The sequence below is a fragment of the Podarcis pityusensis genome, assembly GCF_964106645.2.
Source record: "Podarcis pityusensis genome assembly, chromosome: 1".
Taxonomy (NCBI): Eukaryota; Metazoa; Chordata; class Lepidosauria; order Squamata; family Lacertidae; genus Podarcis; species Podarcis pityusensis.
The window spans coordinates 122,721,429-122,737,499 of record NC_138028.1 but is presented as its reverse complement, the minus strand read 5'-3'; the positions used below and the strand labels follow the sequence as shown (position 1 = coordinate 122,737,499).

The 16,071-nt window shown below is 43.2% G+C and overlaps 1 long non-coding RNA gene across 1 annotated transcript; it reads left to right on the top strand.

The window, feature by feature from the left end:
* The first annotated feature begins 12,765 nt into the window (after positions 1-12,765).
* LOC308458622 lies at positions 12,766-14,946 on the top strand. The gene is made up of 2 exons (XR_013977598.1): positions 12,766-14,556; positions 14,708-14,946. It is a non-coding gene; the product is annotated as an uncharacterized lncRNA (long non-coding RNA).
* Positions 14,947-16,071: the final 1,125 nt, after the last annotated feature.

Below are 16,071 nucleotides of genomic sequence, written 5' to 3'. Positions count from 1 at the left end.
TTATGCAGGCAATTAAGGAAACGTATTTTGTAATACTAGTTAGCTGATGGGCTAAATTTTTACGTGCATTTTTGTAACCATCATATATAACGAAATTGTAAGGCTGTCGTCATGCTGCAGTTCACACGGATGCCTATAGGCAGCAATGAGAACTGCACTGCGACAACAGACCAGTAGGTGGGCAGGCATGCAGGCAAGTGACTAAATGAGCAGGCAGCCCAGGCAACCTGCAGAGCAACAGCTAGAACAGGCCGGGGCAATTCCCCAGTAACCATACTGCTGAGCTGTTGCTGAACACCTCACACCAACGATGACGTTGTGGCCTCAGCAATGTAGGAGTCAGAGGAGGAAGGGAGCAGAAGCAGTCTTGATCTGGCTGTCTTCTGTGGCTCACCTGGGCCATGGTTTGGCGGAGCTGTAAGGGGTGTGGTTTGGATGCACCAGAAGGAATAAGTGGGGACAGGAAGACAGGGTGGAACGGATCAGCAAAGATTGGGCTGTGCAAGCTCTCCTGTGCTCCCCCTGTCACCACAGCCTTTGGCAGTGGGGAGTGGTGTTAAGTTGTGGGTGAACATATCAGACGACACAGCAATTCTTCAAACAGCTCTTGTTTATTCACAGGCCCAGAATGGAACAGAACTGAAGGGTTCAGCCAACCTGCTTATATAGAGCTCCACTACAAAGCAACAGTAACAACTTTCTGTAACTATCCAATCACTGAACGTCACTTTCAATTCCTTATTTGCATATGTGGACCTGAGTGAAAACTATCTACTGTATCCCCCTGCTGGCCCAGGGTGAGAACTTCAGTAAATAACAAGCAGGAAAGGGGGGGGGAGTCTTTCCCCCATCATTGTCCCCATGCTGCTGCCACTTCCGAGGCTGCTGCTGTGGCAAGGAGAGAGAGAAAACCCTGCATTGTAAAATTAAGGCTTCCTTCTCTTCAGGCACTGACAGCAGCGGCGGCGGCGACAACAGGAGGAAACAAAATGGGAAAATAAACTTTTTTATCTCCTTCGTTCCCAGCAGCAGCGAGATGAAAAGGGAGGGAGGTTTGGTGAGGTGTAAGCAAAGGGGTGGTTTGAGAGACTTGTGGGGGAACAGGTTTGGAGGTGAGCTGTGAGGGAAAGGGGGGGTTTGGTGGGGGTGGAGGGGTTGTGGGCAAACTGTAAAGGGAAGAGGTTCTTCAGGTGTAAAGTGAGGGGGTTGATGGGGGGGTAGATGAGGATGGTTAGGTGGTTTTTAATGCTTGATATTATATTATGTTTTTATATATGTTGGAAGCCGCCCAGAGTGACTGGGGCAACCCAGTCAGATGGGTGAGGTATAACTAATAAAATTATTATTATTATTATTATTAACAAGAGCAGGGGCACAATCCCCAGTATATACCTAATTGCTGTACACTGCTTTGATATTTTAAACAAAACTGCAATATATAAGTTTTTTAAAAAAATAAGTATCACCTTTGGTTCTGTTACAGAAGAAAGGCAGGATATAAATGAGTAAATAGAATTTGGGGGAAAATATGGAAAACAGAGACTAAAGGATTATCTAGCAGGCCCACACACTTTGACTCATTGTTGTCCAGTGGAATATAGGTAGCTATGTCCCCAGTCCTGTTATCACCCTGATCCATTTATTTAAGTAAAAAATTTCAATTAAAAGGAGTGGCTCCTTTTCAACGATCCAAAAATATAATTTAATATGGAACGATGTTACTGGGTTGCTTTCCCCACACCATAAAACCCCCAACAAATTAATAAAACAAACTGTATTTATTACATTTCTGTTCCATGGATTCCCAGGGTAGCGTCCAAACCATTCCCCCATCCAGGCCCAGCCTGATCCAGACCTGCTTAGCTTCAGCAAGGTTGCTACATCATGTGCCTTCTTCCCATCAATCCATCTTTGCTGGGCAAAGTTTACGAAAAGCCATAAACGTTCACATGCATGTTTAAAGACAACAGCAGGATAAACTCTGCCCTTGCCAACGAAGGTTCACAGAGCACGTCGGCTGTGTGTCAAAGGGCTCTTACAGCCTATCAAATAAGTGCTAGTGTAAGATATAGGACTTTACACATCATAACAGGTATGGAGTAGTTTGGTGGAGAGGCAATAAATACCAGAACATTTTTATTACATGCCTGGAAAAAAAATAATTAAGGGGTCCTTTCTGTATTACACCAGGAAAACATTTCAAAGTGAGATGGAGACAGTCTGCCTCAAGCTGTCTGGGATACCTCAGTTGCCAGAACATGAGGCTCTTAGTCTCAGAGTCAAGGGTTCAAGCCCCACGTTGGGGTCCCTTACAACTCTTCAATTCTACATATTGTTGAATACTGAAAAGCAGGAAGTATCATAATGTAAAGCTATTTCTCTCTAGTTCTCTGGCATATCTGTTATCTAACAATAATGTTTCAATGAGACACGATGGTAGAATCCCAGACCGTATCGCCTCAGGTGGAAAATAGATTTTTGGACTGAACCGCTTTGAGTGGCAGGATGGTCGTATCAAAAGGATGTTGTAAAATTAGCATCAGGGAGGGGGCTACGCTAATACTTTTCTCTCTGATGTGCTCATTACCATGAGTAAAGGTAAAGGGACCCCTGACCATTAGGTCCAGTTGTGGCGCTCATCTTGCTTTACTGGCCAAGGGAGCCAGCGTACAGCTTCCGGGTCATGTGGCCAGCATGACTAAGCCGCTTCTGGCGAACCAGAGCAGCGCACAAAAACGCTGTTTACCTTCCCGCCGGAGCGGTACCTATTTATCTACTTGCACTTTGACGTGCTTTCAAACTGCTAGGTGGGCAGGAGCAGGGACCGAGCAACGGGAGCTCACCCTGTCACGGGGATTCGAACCGCCAACCTTCTTATCAGCAAGCCCTAGGCTCTGTGTTTAGACCACAGTGCCACCCACGTCCCTATTACCATGAATAGCTACCCGCAAATCAGGTTGCAGGTAGTCCAGGAGGAAAGGAAAGCTTGAAAGCACTGCAACCACCAAAAATGGGAGGTAAAGCGTTTCCTAAATCTATTTTGAACTTGGACCACCTCCTAAGCCCACTCTGCATTCTACTTCCTGCCCTGCACAAACCACCTGGTTTGCAGGTGAAGGTGTGAAATTCCCTTTGTCCCTCATTCACACGTGTGTTAATGCACTACCACCTACAATAATCTGTGGGCTGGGGCATTAATCCAAAACTGGAATAAGAAGAAGGCTTGTTTCACTGCTCTCCCTGCCCCAAAAACCCCAAAGAAAACATCCCAGCAAGGGAACATACAGTATTAGGACAATTAGGAAAGGTGGATCTTCGCCTCCTCACCAACATCTCATGCCAAGACTGTACAGTGTCTCACATCTTGACTCATGCTTGGAGACCGCACCTCAGCTGGTAGGACATCTCCATCTGTTTCTTTTCTTCTTCTTTTTTAAAATATTTTTTATTTTTTACCAAAACACAAACAGTGACACCCCCCAGGCAGGCTGATACATTGTGTATACTTAATCAATAATAACATATTCAATTCAACCATATGTACAATTCTCTATACATTAACACTCCTCCCTCCACGTGGTAATTTAACCTTTAACATTTTAATTGCCCCAAATTGTTCAAACCTATCCAAATAATTCAATATCTTCTCAATCCAATCCTCCTCTTTCTCACTGACCTTAAACCCTTTCATTCTGTGTATCTTCACAGTTAGATATTCTAAAATTATAATATTATTCACACCCATTGGTTCAGCCCTCCATCTGTTTCAAGGATTCCCTCCTTCCCTCAAAGTCATGCACACAGTTCCGTGTGTCGCTAAGGGTGGGGGGAGGATGACTACAGAATCATATTGTAGCATTGGAAGGGACCTTCGAGGGTCATCTAGCCCAACCCCCTGCAATGCAGGAATCTCATCCATGACAGACAACCATCCAATCTCTGCTTAAAGATCTCCAAGGAATCTACTTTCTTGCAACTTAAAATTAGTACTGTTCCCATTTGAAGGCAAGCCTACCTGATTCGCCCTTCTCCGGAGGATACACAAATTAAAATGCAACCACCCTTTGAAATTGGCACTTCGCTGAATTTTGAACCGCACTAATTGGGTATATTAAAGGAAACATATATATTAGTGGAAATGACACACAACATGTATTATATCAGGGGAAACAGCTTGCAAAAGGGTTTGCATACAAAGATTATGCGCTAGGAGAAATTCGCACTAAATTTGAAGAGGACTTCATTAAAAAAATAAATCACAAACTGATTAGGAACTAAGAGAAAGCAAAATTAACAGATTTGTTCATCCCTGTGTGTTACACAGTCAAAGTGTTGGTGCTGACCTTTAAAGCCCTAAACGGCCTCAGCCCAGGATACCTGAAGGAGCGTCTCCACCTCCATCGTTCAGCCCAGACACTGAGGTCCAGCTCTGAGGGTCTGCTGGTGGTTCCCTCACTGTGAGAAGCCAAGTTACAAGGAACCAGGCCAAGGGCTTCTCGGTAGTGTCACCCGCCCTGTGGAACACCCTCCCACCAGATGTCAAGGAAATAACAACTATCTGAAGACAACTGATGGCAACCCTGTTTATGGAAGTTTTTAATGTTTTATTGTGTTTTTAATATTCTGTTGGGAGCCACCCAGAGTAAGGTTACCAGACGTCCCTGTTTGCCGGGGACAGTCCCCGGATTTACAAATCAGTCCCCATACAAAATCCATTGTAGTTGAAAAGTGTCCCCGGATTCATTGAAAAAAATCTGGTAACCTTAAGGTCCCAGAGTGGCTGGGGAAACCCAGCCAGATGAGCGGGGTATAAGTAATAAATTATTATTATTATTAAATTATTATTATGAACTGGCAGGACAACTGGGAGGGGGAAGAGGATCCTGGCGAAGGGTGTAGCCGGGACCGGGACACACCAGGGCAAGCTGGGGATGGGGAAGGAGAGGTTGGTGCAGGAAGTACTCACAGAGGATGGCAAAGGGCTGGAGCCAGAAGAGGTCAGGTCTCCACAAACACAATGAGCTCTGAGACATAGGGAGCAGAGGGAGAGATGTTCCAGGAGGCTGAGGCAGGCAAGGGCAGGTGGTGCTCGCTAGCTCTGGGAGGAGCTGTGGGCAGGTGAAGGTCACAGGCCTCATCAAGCCCAGGTGCTGCAATCAGCAGGCAGAGGAGAAAAGGACATCAGAAGTGAGGTGCTTTGTTTGCTCAGCTGCCTATGTTGGGGAACATGGGGAACTATGCTGATTTGGATTCTTCTGGATCTCTAAGGGACAGTGCTTTGGGGTTGATTCTGGACTGTATCTTGACTGCTGGACTTTGGGTGTGGCTCCTTGGATTGACCCTGAACCTTGTTTCCTGACCTTTGGACTTCACTTGTAGGGATCGACCCTCGGACTTTGGACTTGGCGCACTGACTTGCTGCCAGGTAGGCCAAGGGTTCTGGGCACACAGACACATTCCTAGCAGACAGAAGTTTGTAGACCCAGGGCTTGAAAGGGAAGGCAAATAATGCTGAAATGCCACCTTCTCTCCCTCTACCTAACTCTTTCTTGATGGGGAGAATCAACCATTTTTGCATACCTTGAATGTTCAGGCTGAAACCACCAACATCTCAGAAATGATGCAATAGAAGCAGAACAGGCACAAAGAAGACCAATGCAAATTAGAAAATATCCACCATATTGGGGTAGCCAAGGTAAAGGTAAAGGTAAATGGACCCCTGACCATTAGGTCCAGTGATGACCGACTCTGGGGTTGTGGCGCTCATCTCGCTTTATTGGTGTACAGCTTCTGGGTCATGTGGCCAGCATGACTAAGCCGCTTCTGGCAAACCAGAGCAGCGCACGGAAACGCCGTTTACCTTCCCGCCGGAGTGGTACCTATTTATCTACTTGCACTTTGAGGTGCTTTCGAACTGCTAGGTTGGCAGGAGCAGGGACTGAACAACGGGAGCTCACCCCGTTGTGGGGATTCAAACCACCGACCTTATGATCAGCAAGTCCTAGGCTCTGTGGTTTAACTAACAGTGCCACCCACGTCCCGGTAGCCAAGGTGGTACCCTCCAAATTCTGTTGGACTACCATGCTGGCTGGGGCTGATGGGGCTAGGAGTCCAATAACATCAGGAGGGGGCACAGATACATTACTTACCCCTGTGCAGTACATTTACTACGAGGGGAATCTAATTATCCTGAAAACCTGCTGCTTCTAGGAAGGAAGTGAACGGGAAACTTGATTTGCCAAATTATTAGCAGTGGAAATATCTGCTGTCTGCTAGTGGGTTGTATCAAAACAAGTTCTCCCCTGGCCCAATTAAATTAATGGAACTGTGCTAAGAATCCCCATTCATTTCAATTGGGCTGCTCTGAGTTCAGGGCCAGCCCACCCATGAGGCAAGGTGAAGTGATCGCCTCAGGCAATTAAAAAATATATAATAATAATAATAAAATTTTATTTATATCCTGCCCTCCCCAGCCGAAGCTGGGCTCAGAGCGGCTAACAACAGTATTATGTATTATTATGTATACAGTGGTACCTCGGGTTACATACGCTTCAGGTTACAGACTCCGTTAACCCACAAATAGTGCTTCAGGTTAAGAACTTTGCTTCAGGATGAGAACAGAAATCGTGCTCCGGCAGCGCGGCAGCAGCGGGAGGCCCCATTAGCTAAAGTGGTGCTTCAGGTTAAGAACAGTTTCAGTTTAAGAACAGACTTCCAGAACGAATTAAGTACTTAACCTGAGGTACCAATGTATTCTGCCCATCTCTGACGGGGTTACCCCAGCCACTCTGGGCAATTTCCAACAAATTAAAACACAGTAAGACATGAAACGTTAAGAACTTCCCTAAACAGGGCTGCCTTCAGATGTCTTCTAAAAGTCAGATAGTTGTTTATTTCCTTGACACTGATGGGAGGGCATTCCACAGGGCGGACGCCACTACTGAGAAGGCCCTCTGCCGGATTCCACCAGGGTAGCAAATCCCAATGTCGATCTTTCTTACCCTCCTTGTTTCTGAGGTAGATCATCCTTCACCCCTTTTTCCCTGGCGGGGAGGGGGGGTGCCATTTTGGGGTCTGCCTTAGATGCTCAAATGTCTTGGGCTGGCCTTGCTTGAGTATGAACAACACTGGATGCAGCCCACTATATCTGAATTCAGGAGTTTGCAGACTTTTGGAGAAGTTCATTGCGCCGTTTCCTGCTTTGCTCAGGCTTGCTCACAAGAGGAATAAATTTGTGACCGGCAAGGGGAGGGGGGCATCTTGCGTTGCCAGCTGTTACCCACCCACAGAAATTGAATTATAGGCTGCAAGCAACTACATGTTTATTACATGAGCCAGCCACCTGTGCCGTCCAATGTTGCTGCGAGAAAGGAACCGGTTTCCTCAGCGCATACTTTTGTCTTGTGTGCATGGAATGCACTTGCTGGTAGAGCCTTACGTGCCATAAATATAAAGCATTCAAGCTCTTCTGAGAAACCTGAAGGCTGCTGTAATGCCAAAGCAAATACATGGGAACATTGTTCCTTCTACTGAAGACACAAGAATTCAGTCATGCATCGCTCCCCCACCCCCCAGCAAGGTCAAACTTCCACTGATGTCAACAGAAGTTTCGTCTGTTGAGGGCTTGCTGCAGCAGGACATCGGCAGCAGTGAACTTTTACTCACAAATGTTGTCGCTGGCTATGCCAAGTTGTCTGCTATGCCAAGGAACCAACCTTCCCTTTTTTATTAGTCTAAAATGTAAGATTATGTTTACAGCATCCCCCATTCACCTATTATTAATGGAATACGAAGGCATCAACTGGACCATTTATTGTATTTTAATCTTTTGTTGGAAGCCGCCCAGAGTGGCTGGGGAAACCCAGCCAGATGGGCGGGGCATAAATATTATTATTATTATTATTATTATTATTATTGGTTCAAATCGAGATCCTTTCAAGTTCTTTTCCTTTCCCCGTATTAATTGCACCACATCTAGCTCTGTGGCATCTCCTTCGCTAATTCTTTGGCTCCTGTTTTTCACACACACTAAAACAGTGTGCCATATCTAATCACACGCACACCCCAATTCCTGTGTGCACTAGCTAGTCTATATACCTTTCCAGTGAGAAACTGCAGAAATAGTGAACATACAATAAGACTTTTTAGTTAAATGAGTTTTGACCAGGTAACCACCAGTGATTGCTTAAAAACAACAAAGAACAGTTATTTCTCCCTGCTGTACCTGTCTTTCTTCACTTTATTTCATTATTTTTATGAGTTGCTCTATATGCGTTTGCCAAGCGACAGATACACAGCAGCTTAACAAAACCATAGGATACCAATCAACCCTACAAACCAATAACCAAGGCAATAAAACCATTACCTGGCTCCTTTTATTGCACTGCAATATTTTATTGTATTGCTAACCTTAAATAAAGGTCATTTTACATTCTTGCAAGCTGCCCAGAGCACTGTGATTACAGTGGAAGGGTGGAATAAATAGTTCCTTAAAATTAGTTTGGAACACGTTGCTGGATTCCAACACTCATCAGCCCCAGCCAGCACGACTAATCGGGAATGATGGGAGTTGTAGTCTAGCAACACCGGGAGGGCAACAGGTTCCCACATCCCTGCCATAAATAAATGCACAAACAAATACCATTTGCACAACTATCCAGGTAAAGAAAAGAAGTTACTCTGTAGCTGAATCCTTCTTTTGATCCTGGCTGCCTTTGTACAGAGCAGGCATGGGGTGTGGTACTGATAACGCCAAGGTCACAGGTTCGATCCCCATATTGGACAGCTGTACATTCCTGCATTGCAGAGGGCTGGACTAGATGATCCTCAGGGTCCCTTCCAACACCACCATTCTATGATTCTATAACTCCCATCAGTCCCAATCTGGCAAAACATTCCACTTTAACTTGGCCTTTGGCTGATTGACATCCAATGCCCTTTTAAAATGTGTTGGGGAGGTTATTGGGTTGTTGTTGTTTATTTTACACTGTATTTTGTGTTGTGATTTTATGTCGTTACCACCTACCTATTGGTATAGAGCGGTATACAGATTTAATAAATAATAATAAATCAGGGTGGCAACGATCAAGGGTGATGGAATTCATAGGTACAAAGGTGCCATGGGCTTTGAAGATGCTCGAACTCAGGACGAAACAGAGAAATGTGCTAGGAGGAAGGCACATTTGGCAAACCCTCACTTGATCAACTCCCGCCTGGAAACCTATGTCCCCACTGTGGAAGGACGTGTGGATCCAGAATTGGCCTCCACAGTCACTTACGGACTCACTTTTAAAACCGTGTTTATGGAAGACAATCTTACTCGGCTACGAGTTATCGCCAAAGAAGATATTCATAGAATTGTAAAGTTGGAAGGGTCCGTGAGATGCAGGAATTTTTTTTTGCCCAACATGGGCCTCAAACCCACGACTCTGTGGTTAAGAGTCTTATGCTCTACTGACTGAGCTATCCTTGCACATGTGCCTGATGGAGCATAGCTCACCCGCTTCTGGAGGGACACCAATGTCCTATCCCGGATGGAGAACTTTTCATTGCTACATCATCAAAAAAAAATCTTCAGCCTTACCACTAGCGAAGAGCACTCGTAACAGTAGCTACAGCAATAAATGCACTCCCTTTGTTTGTTACCTATGTTAATAAAGCTTTTTATTTAACTGTGAGCCAACAGGGAAGTATGTTGGTGCCTTGCACTACATTCCTCAAAGCCACAAGGGTGCTTTCTTTTGAAATGTCAGAGGCAGGTCAGCTTTTTTCAGAACAACATCGACGGTTCTGAGTGCAAACCATGACGTTTGTTATGCAGAAGCCGATGGACTGGTCTTTTTGCCAATATCTAGCCCACTTCAGCAGATCAGAAACGAGTCTTTATTCAAACCAGGAAAGTGTTCAGAAATACATTACTGCAGCTTCAAAACGTTTTAGTCCTGTTCAGAAGGAAATATCCTTGGAAATGTATTCTTTAGAAGGGAATTGAAAATTAATAATGGGGAAGACAAATGCATCTCACTGGGGAGGGTACTATACAGAGAACGACCACTTAGGAAGTCCCTCATGGGCAGCAGAACCAACAGGGCAAAAAAAGGTAAAGGACCCCTGGATGGCTAAGTCCAGCCCAAGGTGACTATGGGATGCAGTGCTCATCTCACTTTCAGGCAGAGGGAGCCGGCGTTTGTCCACAGACAGCTTTCCGGGTCATGTGGCCAGCATGACTAAACCACTTCTGGCACAATGGAACATCATGACAGAAACCAGAGCACACGGAAACCCCATTTACCTTCCCTCTGCAGCGGTACCTATTCATCTACTTGCACTGGTGTGCTTTCGAACTGCTAGGTTGGCAGGAGCTGGGACAGAGCAAGGCGAGCTCACCCCGTCGTGGGGATTTGAACCGCCGACCTTCTGATTGGCAAGCCCAAGAGGCTCAGTGGTTTAAACCACAGCGCCACCCGTGTCCCCTGTTGATCGTAGGGTCCCAGGTGGTTGATATTGAAGAAGGTGCTTGGGTACTTAGGTCTCAAGCTATTTAGGGTTTTGTATGCTGACACCTCGAATTGGGCATGATAGCTCACTGGCAGCCTGCACAGCACTTTCAAGGCCAGTGGTCCCATCAGGCTACCAAGCAAGCAGCCGCATTCTGCACCAGCAGCAGCCTCTGGATTTCTTCAAGGGAACCCCCATGGAGAGTGTGTTGCAATTGTTGAAGCAGGTCACCAAGCATGGATAACTGAGGCCAAGCTATCCCCATCCAAGAACATTGACAGGGGCCGAACCAGCTTCACCTGGCCATACATAATCCTAGCCACCGAGGCCACGAGGCTCCAGTGAGAGGCTGGAATCCAAGCCTGTTCCTTCAGAGGAAGTGCAACCTCTCCCAGAACATGCTGTCCACCTAATTCCCAGGCATGGGAACTCTTTCCAGGATTCAGCTTTGGTTTATTGACCCTCCGTCTTCCAGCCCAACACCGAACCAGCACCAATTCAGATGGAGAGAGCAGTGTGTCATGAACATACTGATGACACCATGCTCCAAATCCCAGTGACAAATCCCCACAGCTCAAAAGCCTGTTGCCTCTGCTCCTGCAGCTACTCAGGAGACACCCACCCACTCATAAGGGACTATGTAGTAATATGAGTCCCTTTTACTTTCCCCCACCCCCCACAAAGCCCCTGGACCTATTGATCTGCAAAATGGCAGGCTTAATCCACTTTGGAGGGGACACTTATGACTTAATATTGACTACTGTCCTTTAGTATTTAAAAGATGGAAAGTTAATTCTTAGAATCATCTCAGGTGCCCCCAAAAGAACTCCAGTGGTTTAATTGTGGTAAAAACAAAACAAAAAAACCCTGGGATCTTGCCAGTTAAAATGGAAACTTATTTTCTTATTTTCAACTACTGGTTTAAGATCATCCAGCTGGTGAGGAGAGGCTGCCAAAACTCCTTCTTCAGGATCAGAGTTCAATTACTGTTATGAAACAAATTATGGCTCCAGAACATCACAGCTTTTGTATTCATTTGGATTTTTCCGGGCTCTCTTTGGTATGAAACAACACACTAAATTACATTCTGGTGCAGTTAATTTGTCAATGGTCAAAGAACATGGGTTCTTTGGTACATGCTGAGATTTTAGTATACGAGTACTTTAACAGAGATCATGAAGTTTCATCAAGAAAATGTTGATGTTTTAAAGGAGGGTGTAAGAGAATCAGCCCCACTTTATGAGGGGAGATTTACATACTTAGTGCACCAGATATCAAATACTAGTCCACTTGTCAGATGAACAAAAAACAAAACATTTAATCATCTTACATAGACTCATAGATTCTATGATACTATGTAAGCTGATTAAATATTTTTCTGTTGAGTTGCTAATATTTAGACAAGTGGAAAGATGGTTTCTTTTGTGGCTACCTCTGTTCAGTAGAAATATTTCTTAAACAAAAATAATGGGCTGGTTAAAAGCGTATGAATGTGTACCTGTTTTCGCTACCTTGGTGAAGCTTGCCCTTCTCTTGTGACCTTTAGTCTAAACAATTATTTGTCCATCCTGCCCACACAACAGGTGAATCTTACCTGTGAAGCGGCAGTCAGCTCCAGAGCTTCTCCCACCCTCCCCTCCCTCAGTTAAGTCATCTTTTTGCAAGTTAACCTCTTCTTCACAGGTACGCGGGCGCTGCTACGTCAGGGTCACTGTTGAAGGGCCAGAAAGGAATTTTTCTGCATTGGCAGGTTTTGCCTTTCGCATAGCAAAATGTCACAACTTTGGCGGTTTCAGGCCTTGGGCAGAATCCTTTAGTCTTATCTTCCTAAATGGGGGGCGGGGGCGTATGAAGCGGTGACCCACGCCCCTCTTGCAGTGGTGATACCAGGGTTCCCCATTAAAGGGGTCTTGAGGGGAGGCATTGCCCATACACCGAGAAGTTGTCATTGCTCTCCCCTGCGACGGCGGCAAAACGGGGGGCGGGCTCTCTGCTTGAACATACGTTCTCCAGAGCCAGCCCAATCCCCACACATTCTGGATAACCCTGATGTCTCCTAGCTCCCTGGCTGGGGACTAGGAAGGATAAATGCCCAATGCCTGAGCCACGGTCTCCCTACATCTGAAACTTAATATAGGTTGTGGCCAATTTTAATCCCATAGCACGTTGTCTTGAGTCATTATTCTGCTCGGGAGTCACCTGGGGTTGGGGGGACTCCGCCTGTCCATGCAAATGCTCTTCCCTTTTTAAACTTCAAAGAGCTTCTCCAGTGGCATTCTCTGCGAGGAACATTAATGGGGTGGGGGTGTTGTCAGTTTATCTGGACTCCACTGCAATAGAGTCCCATGTGATCAGGAGCAGTTGAGAATTTGATCCACCCAATTTTAAATTATTTACATGGTAGACCAAAGGGTGTTATGTTAAAAGTCTGTTTGAAAGGAAGATGATGAGCATAAGGGTGGCCCCATTTTAAAGTTTGGCAATCAGGGACTTAATATGATCTCAGTGAGTTTAGGATGGATAGTTTTGTATGTTTCATTTGTATTATACTTCATGCTATATGTAACATTCCATGTTGTTTGTGGTCTATTATTCCCCCTCTGTTTTTATACTAATGGTCTATGACCTTATATATAAACCTCACCTGATATAGCCACTTTTATCCACTTACCAAGACCCACACATTCTGAACACAAAACAGAGAACTCAGAGAATACTTATAATTTGAATAAAATTACATACAAACTTATGGCATAAACAAGTAAGAAAACTTACAAAATTAGAGATAGTCAAACAAATCTTAGCATTGTCAGAAGCAAGTGATATCCTGAATTTACATACATATATACAAGTGCTTATAAAATCCAAAAACCTCTTGACTAGAGACAAAAAACTGACTTCTTCAAAAAAATTAAAAGTGGTAAGACTAAAAGGAGTAAGAAATGTAAACATTTGTTGAAAATACCACAATGGAAACACTTATTTTTACTATATTCTGTTTTATAAAGTGCTGGCATAACTTATTGTGGCATGCTCATTTCACTTTTTTCCCCATATTAAAAGTGTATTTATGCAAGATGATCTTCTATTTTAAACCATCTAAAATTAACACTTTTAGGAGGGAAAAAAGGGAAGCAATATTAATATCCAACATGACATCCACCAGGGGGAAAAACAGAAGAACGACAGGCATCCTTAGATACCCAGAGTACAGTTGATTTGATACAGCAGATGATGAATGAGCAGATGGAAATTCTTAAAAGAGAAATGAATGAATTCAAAAATGAATCTTAAAAAGACACAGCCATTTTTCAAATGCAAAATGTCAATGACTGGAGGAGACAATAAATAAAATACCAACATCTTACACACAAATGTCTGGAGAGATGAAACAAGTAAAGGACAGAGTGGAAATGTTGGAAAGTGGAAGTCAAGTGGCAGATAGAGAGATGGAAAGATACTTGGATGACATAGCATTATTGGAATTGAGAGAAAAAGAGCTCTACTTATGACTCAGAGCAATTCCAGAAGATGATGATGATGAAGATACTAGGTATAAAGTCAGTATAAAGAGTGTTATGGTAATGGTTTAAAAAGAAACTTACAAACTAAGAGCACCTGCAAACAATTTGATGTTAACTTAAGAAAACCCATTGCAGAGAATAGGAATTATTATGGATAAATTAAATGATTTTGGTATGTTGGCAGGCTTTAAGATTAACTGCCAGAAAACAAATTTTAACAAAAATCTGACAACAGAAAACCAGAAGGTTCTGATGGAGAAAAAAGGGTTACAATTTTTAAAAAAGTTAAATACTTCGGTATTACTATGACAAATATGAACTGTACATTTTCAATAATTATGCTAAAACATTGGCTGAAGTTAAAGAAGGTATGTCAAGATGAGAGAAGTTAAAACTCTCGCTGTTAGGTAGAATTTCAGTGATAAAGATTAATGTTCTGCCTAGAATGATGTTTTTATTCCAAACAATACCTATTGTGACCATTTAAAGGCAAAAAGATTTATCTAAGTTCTTATGGCAAGGGGGGAAAACACAAGTCAAAATGAAAGTGTTGCAAGATGCAAAGGAAAGGAAAGGAAAGGAAAGGAAAGGAAAGGAAAGGAAAGGAAAGGAAAGGAAAGGAAAGGGGAGGAAAGGAAAGGAAAGGGGAGGGGAGGGGAGGTTTGGGTCTGCCTGATTTGAATCAGTATGTTGTAGCCTGTTTAGTGTGGATGAAAGAGTGTCTCTGAGAAATGAGAGACTTTGGGAATTAAGTCATGACTTAAGGTTTGGATGGCATCATATTTGTGTTATGATAAGGTCAAAGTCAATGTGGACTTTAAAAAAACATTTTACCAGACATACTATATTGAGAATCTGGAAGAGATATAAACCTAGGTTATACCTGAAGATACCCTTATGGATCTCAATGCTAGAAGCATTTCATAGAAAAGACATGATAGGCAGAAAAAGGGTTAACATACCAAGAATAATTAGAGTGGAACCAAGAAGACTCAAGTTAAAACAAGGGAAGGTCAGTCTCTCCAATGGTTTTCCTACTTACAACACAGATTTAAGTCAGATAAAGAGGATTTTCGGTATAGAAAAAAGGCAGACTTTGAAATAGTGGTGTACAGATGATGAACATGTCATTGCGATAATGTACAAATTACTGTTGAAATTTGAAATGCAAGAACAAGTAGTAGTAGTAATAATAATTTTATTATTTGTACCCTGCCCATCTGACATGGTAAAAGAATGTATGATTAAATGGGCAAAAGACTGGGCATAATATACAGATGGAACAATGGGAACATACGTGGATTAAAGGGTTAAAATACACATTGTGTTAAGATTTTTATAAAATGATGTACCATGGCATTTAACCCCTGAGACGTTATTTAGGATGTATAAAAATATTCCAAATACTTGCTGGAAGTGTCAAGGGACATTCTATCTTGCTTGGTGGACATGTCAAAACGCTAAAAAATATTGGACACAAATTCATACAATACAGAGATCTTGAATGTTAACTTCCATCTGAAACCAGAACTCTTTCTGCTTGGACAAACAATGAGAAACGGATTGTGGAACTTCCAATACATGACTATAGCAGCAAGACTTTTATATGCACAAAGATGGAAAGACTCGTATTTACCAACAATAGAATGGTTGTTAAAACTATTGGACGTCGCCAAGATGGCGGAACTGACATGTTCAGAGAAAAGACACTTAACATTTACTAAACATTGGAAACGCCTTATAGCCTTTTTGCGTGAAAAAGAAAATGAACGAATGGCATTTGGGTTTGAAGACTGAAGATAATGTTGGTTTATAGAAAGTGGCTTTGTTAGGTGTAATACTGGAGTGGATGAGTTGAATAATGTTTACAAATTGCTGATAGATGAGGAATTGGTAGTTATTTATTTTCTTTTTTCTCCCATTATTATTTTTATCTCCACTTTTATCTATTTTCTTTTCATTTCTGTTTGTGCTTTTATCTATATTATTTTACTTTTGACAAAAAAGATCTGAGTTTCTGTATACCTTTTTCTAAATTCCAATAAAATCT